Source organism: Drosophila hydei, unplaced genomic scaffold, assembly GCF_003285905.1.
Source record: "Drosophila hydei strain 15085-1641.00,03,60 unplaced genomic scaffold, DhydRS2 tig00000232-arrow-arrow-pilon, whole genome shotgun sequence".
Lineage (NCBI taxonomy): Eukaryota > Metazoa > Arthropoda > Insecta > Diptera > Drosophilidae > Drosophila > Drosophila hydei.
In genome coordinates this window covers 352,943-360,682 of record NW_022045690.1, presented here as the reverse complement: position 1 = coordinate 360,682, position 7,740 = coordinate 352,943, and positions in this window count along the sequence as shown.

Sequence of the window (7,740 nt, the reverse complement as noted above, 5' to 3'; positions counted from 1 at the left end):
GACGAGGACGAGGAAGAGGTCGAGGAATTCTATTGATTGATTTCTCTATTGTCTGCACCCTCAGAGTTTGTTTGAGTTCTCTCCTCAGTGTTTGCACACAAATCGCTATTTGATTTGTTTTGTTGTTGTTGCTTTGCTTCATTTCGTTTATTTACCAATAATAATGCAATAAAAATCAAAGGCTAAGCAAGCTAGCTGCTCTGTTGATCTGCAATCAGATCTCGCCTGAGGCGATCCTGGCACAATTTCCATGCTCAGGTGTTGCTGCACGTGTAACTTACCCCTAGACGTGACGCTAATGGCTGCTGCCACTTTATTGTTTGTTGATTTCAATTTTGATTTGCTGCGACCCCCAGCGACACGACAAAACTCATATCAATATCGTGGGAAGCACTAAGCACACAGACGCTCTCAGCGCGTCATATTCAAATTAGCCAAAAGAGCAACACACACACACGAGCACACAGTGACAGAGCGAGTCAGCCGTACTGAGCAGGAATATCAAACGCCAACGCGAGGTCATGTGAAAGTGCAAATTTATATTGGTTTAATGGCTGTTATGCCCTGCTCTACAAAAGGGGGCAGACATGGGCCGTATCAAGCTGTGAGAATGTCTGTAATAAAGTTAAATCTATATAGAGAACCACATGAGCCTGGACTGCAAATGATAAATGGTTTAGCTCAGAATACGCTGCGCTGGGCGCATTTAATATATCTGATATATCGAATACATATGTCCATAATCCAAAGTTGCTCTATAGTCAGATTGATTGAAATTATATATATATGTTATTGAGTCTCGATATATTTGAATGCCAGCTCTTAGTATATATTACTCAGTCTCTTTCAATCATTTTCTTTTTCAGTTTTCTTTTTGGTCTACTCTCGTTCGCTTACAGGGTATTTCAGCTATGTGCTATTATTTCCTTTTCTAGGATAAGCCTGAACTTCATTAAAAAAGTCTTCCTATGTTCGAATTGTCAATCAGTTCCTTTCCTAGGTATACCCTACCTAGAACTGCCCATGTTAACTACTTTACACTTTACTTTACAGGGTATTTCAGTTGAATACATGCCCATCTATACATATTTGTAAACTCTGATTGCGGACAGACAACATTCACACACTCTTTCAATCATTCAATCACTCAATCACTCAATCACTCAATCACTCAACTGTTGTTGCTGCTGCTGCGTGTTGCCTTTTATGCAAATCATTGTAATGCAATATTTAAATTGATGTTTGGTGGCTTTTTAATGGCAAACATTGCCAGACACGCAACGTGGGCCGCAAAGTGCCACGTTCTCAGGGTGTAAGTGAGACGAAGGAGGACCGAAAAGCCCGCGAAGGGTTGCGCCTTTCGCTTTTACATGCTAATTATGCACAGATTCGTGTGAACTCTCAAGTTGTGCCTAATGGATCCCATTAATGATCTATATTCACATGAACTGCACTAGCCAAATGGCTTAAGCGTATTTCTAATCAATAAAATATGTTATATATGTATAAATATTAAATAATTTTATTATATATATATATCAATAATAAATAAATAAATATTAAGAGATAATCCATATTCTTGGACTGAGTTCCTCAAATTGATTTGGTAAGTTGATTTATGAGTTCGCTTACAATTTGCACTTGCTCTGTTTGAGGTTGGCTAATCCTGGCCGCTAAGCCCGTGCAGCCGTTTGTGTTCTGGAGCCCACTCCTTGGGTTCGTGTTCGGGTGTGTGTGGGGGGTGTTCACAAATAGCCAACATATTGGCCGCATCTTCATGCATAAAGAAGTGTGGCTGGCTTCTGGGACAGTGGACGGCGTGCACGCGCCTGCGAGGCCAGCTGTTGGCACGTGTGTGCGATGCAACTGAAAAACAACATTGCGAACAACATCGATCGCTGGAGGTGGGTGTGGCTGGGTGGGTGTGCCAGCCGCTGGCTGCACACAGAAACAATTGACTCGACAAGATTACATGCAGGAAATTCAATTTTAAAAGCAGCTGCCACGTGTCCTTTTAGTGCTTGAAATTGTTACAGTTATTGAGCCTGGTGCGTTGTGTGGGCCGCTGTGGTAATGGCAATCGTAATGCTGCTGGTGTTGTTGGTTGGTGGTTGGTTGCTGGTGGCTGGTGGTTGGATTGCCCACGAAAACTATGAATATGTAATTTTGGCAACATCGATGAAAATTGAGCAATAAACGCGCCGCGCTGCATTGCGTTACAAATAAAAACAAAAGGCCTGCTGGCAGTGGCAACGGAAACGGAACAAACACCACCAACCCATCAAGCCACCAAGCCACCAACCCACCAACACGCCAACCCACCAATCCAACAACGATGACGACGGCGACGACGTGTTAATTTGCAGGGTGGCTTTCTAGACAGCGGCAACGACGGCAACGGCAACGGCAACGGCAACGACGACGTCGACGGAGCTGCGGTGGCTAAAAGGGCGTGTGATTGACTTAATTGACTATGAAAATGAGAAATTACATGCAGATAATGACGATGGTCGCGAAATGAACAGCAAACAACCGCTGCCAGCAACAACAACAACAACAAGCGCGCTGGGCGTTATTAAATTTTTCAATACCCATTCTCACACTAGCCGCACCGCCCCGCCCCGCTCTCCCGCTAACAACTGTAAAATGAGCCATCAACTTTGATTTAATTTGATTTGATTTGCACTCCGCCTCCCCCGGCTCCCAAGCGCCACCCACAGGCAATCTCCCAGCACACCTCGCCGCCCCGGAGCGACGGTTTCCGGCGCTTTATTGCAGCACATTGGCTAATTAGAATTGCGACTTTGCGACTTTGTGACTTTGTAAACCTGCCTCATGCCACATTGTGTGAGAGTTTTGTCATTAAAATTGCATTTTATTTGCGGACAACGGTCAAGCCGAGACCGAACTAATTGAAAATTCCAAATCCTCTGCACGTCCAACACCCGTCACATAGGCCTCAATGAGCTGCGATCAGAATTAGTCCAATCAACTATATTTACACAGAGCATAGAACATATATAGCTGAACTAACATATGCAACATATATGAGATAAAACAAAATACTAAAAACTTATTTTATTTTATTTATCTAGTTTCCAGTCTACTCTCTGGTAAGGAGTGCTCGACTCTAATATACCCTGAATCCTTTAAAATTAACTTGTATTGAGTTTGGTGGAGTGGGAACAGATATGCAGCAAGCCAAAACGTTTAGTATATTGAAATATAATTTGAAATTACTAAAGCACTTCATCAACAGACATCAGTTTTATACAAATATGAAAAGTTATTGCTGCTTTTCAAGCGGAGATGTGCGCGCTATAGCAGGATTTACTTCGTCTGTAGCTCTCATATATGTGTCGAGCTCAGCACGGGCTCGCCACGTGCAAACAGATAAACAGACAGACGATCGAAAGGCTGAACAGGTGTAGATCGAATTGGCAGTTAATTGTAATCTATAATATGTGTGCTTTATGGGCACGACTACACCTGCTGCTGGCTTTCAACAAAATCATTTGCGCAGTCTGAATGGAAAATCAAATTTATAAATTATAAAAATAATTGAAATTCAACAGCTTGTTAATAGATACTTTCCTTCACATAAATATGCATTTGGATATGGACAGACAATCCAATTGAGCTCTGTCAATTGTTTCGATCAATCAAAAGTAGTCGGAAGAAGTAAATAAGGCATGTGTGCCATTTGGCATGTACGGCTAGAGCTGCTTAGACCAATGGGAGGCGAGTGCATGGAGTGCTTATCTAAACGCCACGCCTCCACACTGAATGGGCGAAGCAAGCGAAATCGGCGCAAAAGGTTCGAGTTTAGAAATCACTGAGAACTCGAGAATTTCGTTTACGCCCACTTGGAGCTAGGCGGCCGTTAAATGTCATTTCAGTGCGACTCTAGCAGCGATACGGCTAAGCGATCGATGAGGTGGGTGAGCGCAAGTGTGGAGCTCGAGCACCGGGGAGCGCCAGCTCGAGTGCCTGCCAATTTGCCAACTGCACATTGTTAAATCAAAAACGCAATTAACTTTGGCCTACAATCAAAAAGAAGAGAAAATCAAGCTTGGTTAAGTACACAAACAAACACATATTTATATATATATATATATATATATATATATATATATATATATATTTAGTCCAACAACAGCTCATGCACTTATCGATTATTTTATTAATTGTAATCTCATTTATTTACTTAACGGTCTTTACTTGGCCTGTTTAATTTCTACATTTCTGTTCACTGATTTACGTTTATTTTGTGATAAATTTATTTATTCGATCGACCAACTCAATATGTATATATATATATTTATATATAGTTGTGCGTGCGTCTATATCACTTTATATGGCGTTAATCAACTTTTTTCTTTACAAACTGCCCACAATCGAATCAATGTCGTTGTCGTCGTCGTAGTCGTTGTCGTTGTCGTTGTCTGGCACTGTCTGCCAGCTTTATCAATGCCAAAATTGAACAACCAAATACAACAAGAACAACAACATTCATTATATCGACTGAAATCGTTGCTGATTAAGCGTTGTAAGTGGCGTTCGGCGACTCACATGGCATTCTACGTACTCCTTGTTCTTGGGACTTGTTGACAAGTGCTGCGCTTTGCCCAGTTTATCTGAAGTTGAATTGAGATTGTTGCTGCTGTTGTTGTTGCGACTGTTCCCAATGTTGCCGTCGTATCCATTTGCTTGGCTTACCTTGTTCCCATTACCCAATTACAAGGCTTTGCCAAGTACTTGCCAACTTGAATTGAGGACATTGAATTGCTGAAAATAACAATCAATTGAGAGTCCTTAGAGAATGTTGAGGGAAACTGAAAATATTTATATATATTTGAAATTCAGATTTATTAATTTATTTTTAAATGTTTTTAAATTAATTTATATATTTTTATATTTGCCTGGATTAATTTATTTTTATTTATATTTGTTTGGATTTATTTATTTTTTTATATTTATTGAAGACTTTTAAGTGGTCAAAGCAGATGAGAGAATGTGCAGTTTATATGACTGAATAAGCGAAGCTAAAATAATTTACGTAAATAAAAGACCCAAGGGAGAAAAAAGAAGAACAGCATCATAGAAAAGATACAGATCGCCTTTTAGATGGACGTAATAATACAAATTCAATTTGATCATGAGAAATAGGTAAATATTTGAAGGCCAGGTAGATTCACCTGGACATTATAAGAAAAAGTCGAAAACACATTGGGAATGATTGCAGAGGTCAGTCGAAGGCTCAGTCGAAGGCTCGGTTCGAGGCAACAGCCGTCGTAATGTTAATACAAATATAATAAATTTAAATATAAATAAATAAATTGCCAAGCATTTTCCCTTCGACTTTTTAAGCTGCTCTATCTTTGGGCTCAAAATATAACGATTTATTACAATAAATACAAATTATGAAATCTTTGTGAATATTAAAGTTAGTTTTGTGGGAGTTAGCCAGATTTTGGAAATTTTAACGTATCTAAAGCTGACTGGTGCACTCGATATCTTGGCTGTCTCCCTACATCTCCGCATCCATCAAGCGCTCGGACTAGCGCCTCGATAAGCTTGCACGTTTGTACTTGACATGTCCACGCCAGCTCACCAATGTATCGATATATGTATGTACGCAATCTGTATTTGACGCGATCGCTGGGCAGCTTGTCCGGCCGTGCAAGACATATTGCTGATATGGGCGGCCACCCAACACACATACACACACACACGAACAGAAGCAATCAGCTTGACGCGGAGTGACGACCAGTTTGCACCTTCTGGGAGCTGGGCACAGAAGGCTTATCTGTGAAGCACAGCGAGCAGCAATAATAATAATAAAAACAAAATAATAATATTATTAATAACAAAAGGTTTATTATTGTGTTAACTCGAACAGTCCGGCTGCCGGGCAATATCAGTCTTGAACAGCTATTACGTCTAATCTACATCTTTGCAATGTGCCACTGATATGAGGCCTGAGTATAATCAACATCCTGTGCGATAGCTACAAGCCGAAACGAAGTCTAAAAACAAACCTTTATGCAAATAAACTTAATGGCCCGGCAACGGGAGAGGAGAAAATGTGAAAATCGCGATTTCGAACAATCGAAATTTATAGACCAATTAGGGCAATATGTATTTTTATGGAACCACTCGGAACTGAGAATAGAAATGACTCTAAATACTCGAGCTAAGATAAATGCTTCCATATATATATATATATATATGCTTGTGATAGGGAAACATATTTAATTCATGCCTATCTCTTCATGCAGGCGTGAAATTGCTTAAATTAAATACTTATCGTATGAAAACATAATTTTAATTTCAATTATTTATTTAATTAAATATTGAATAAATATAGTTCAAGTCCATCATTGATAACTTTTGCCATATCTAAATTGGGAATTTGAATATTCAACGCCTATAATTATCAAAATTTAAATTTGCTTCAGTTGCTTGTTTAAAATATAAAAAATTGAAGTGAAAAAATCATACAAATATTTAATAATATTTATGGTACTTCAGTAATCGTTCAGTTTATGGCCTGTGTAAAAATATTATTGTTGTTGTCGTTGTTAGCAAAATATATGACCAAGCACTCGAAGTTTATTATTAATACATGGTATAGTTATTATTATAACCTCTTCTCTTAAGCCCAATAGCGAGGCATGCAATTTGCTTATCATTTTTGCTCAAGCAGTGAATACTTTTTGTGTACATATATATAAATATATTAATATATATGTATAATGTATACATATATAAATTGCATAGTAATTATGCAAGTAAACTCTCAAGTGAGGGCATTGCGCAGTTGTGCACACCCGGCTGAGCGCGTTCCTGTACTTGTTTTCGAATGACTCGACCAGTCCGAGTCGGATTCGAGTGCTTTGTAGCGCTCATCAATGAGTAATTTAAATTGCCGTTTATTCGACTGGCACTTGTTTATTTTATGAGATACTCAAAAACATCTACTTGAGTTCGAGTTCTTTATTTGGGCAAATTATATGCCCTCCCACGAAAGCCAGTCTGAGAGAGAGCGAGAGAGGGAGTGATGTCCTACGATTCGCAGTGTGATTTCTAGTCGCATTCTACTTGCATTTCGTCTTTAGCATGTCGCATAGTCAATTGACTGCCAGGCAGTGGCACCACCACCCACTAAATCAGCTATTGATGGCCATGCCATAAAGTCAATATGTTGTAACCGGGCAATTATGGGGCCATGCCATGCCATGCCAGCCGTGCCATGTCATACGTTCGTATTGAATGCATCGCGTATGGCTGGGGCGGGGCTTATCGCCGGGTAGCATTACCAAAGTCCGAGTAGCCACTGAACTATGAGTGCCAGTAGTACGATTCGTATAATCATTAATGGATTACGAACCCGATTGCCGGCCACCGAACTGAACGGTAGCTGAAAGCCATAATCAAATCGTATTTATGAGCTGCTTAATGTTTTTTACCAGCTGCCTTCGCCATCTGATAACTATCGACGGCTTGTCGCCACTACAATACCCTGCATTGTTTACTAATCATTATCGATATATGCTAAGCATAGAGTTGATGTCAGCAGCTTCTCAAATTGCCCTAATCTAATTATATATATCAAATATTCGGTTTGCATTAAGCTCGTATTCAGATAAAGGTTTCGCCTGAATGACCAATTATGAGTGTATCTATTTCCGATAACTATATTTCAGCAGTTGTTTGAGTTATTGCTAATATAGAGCC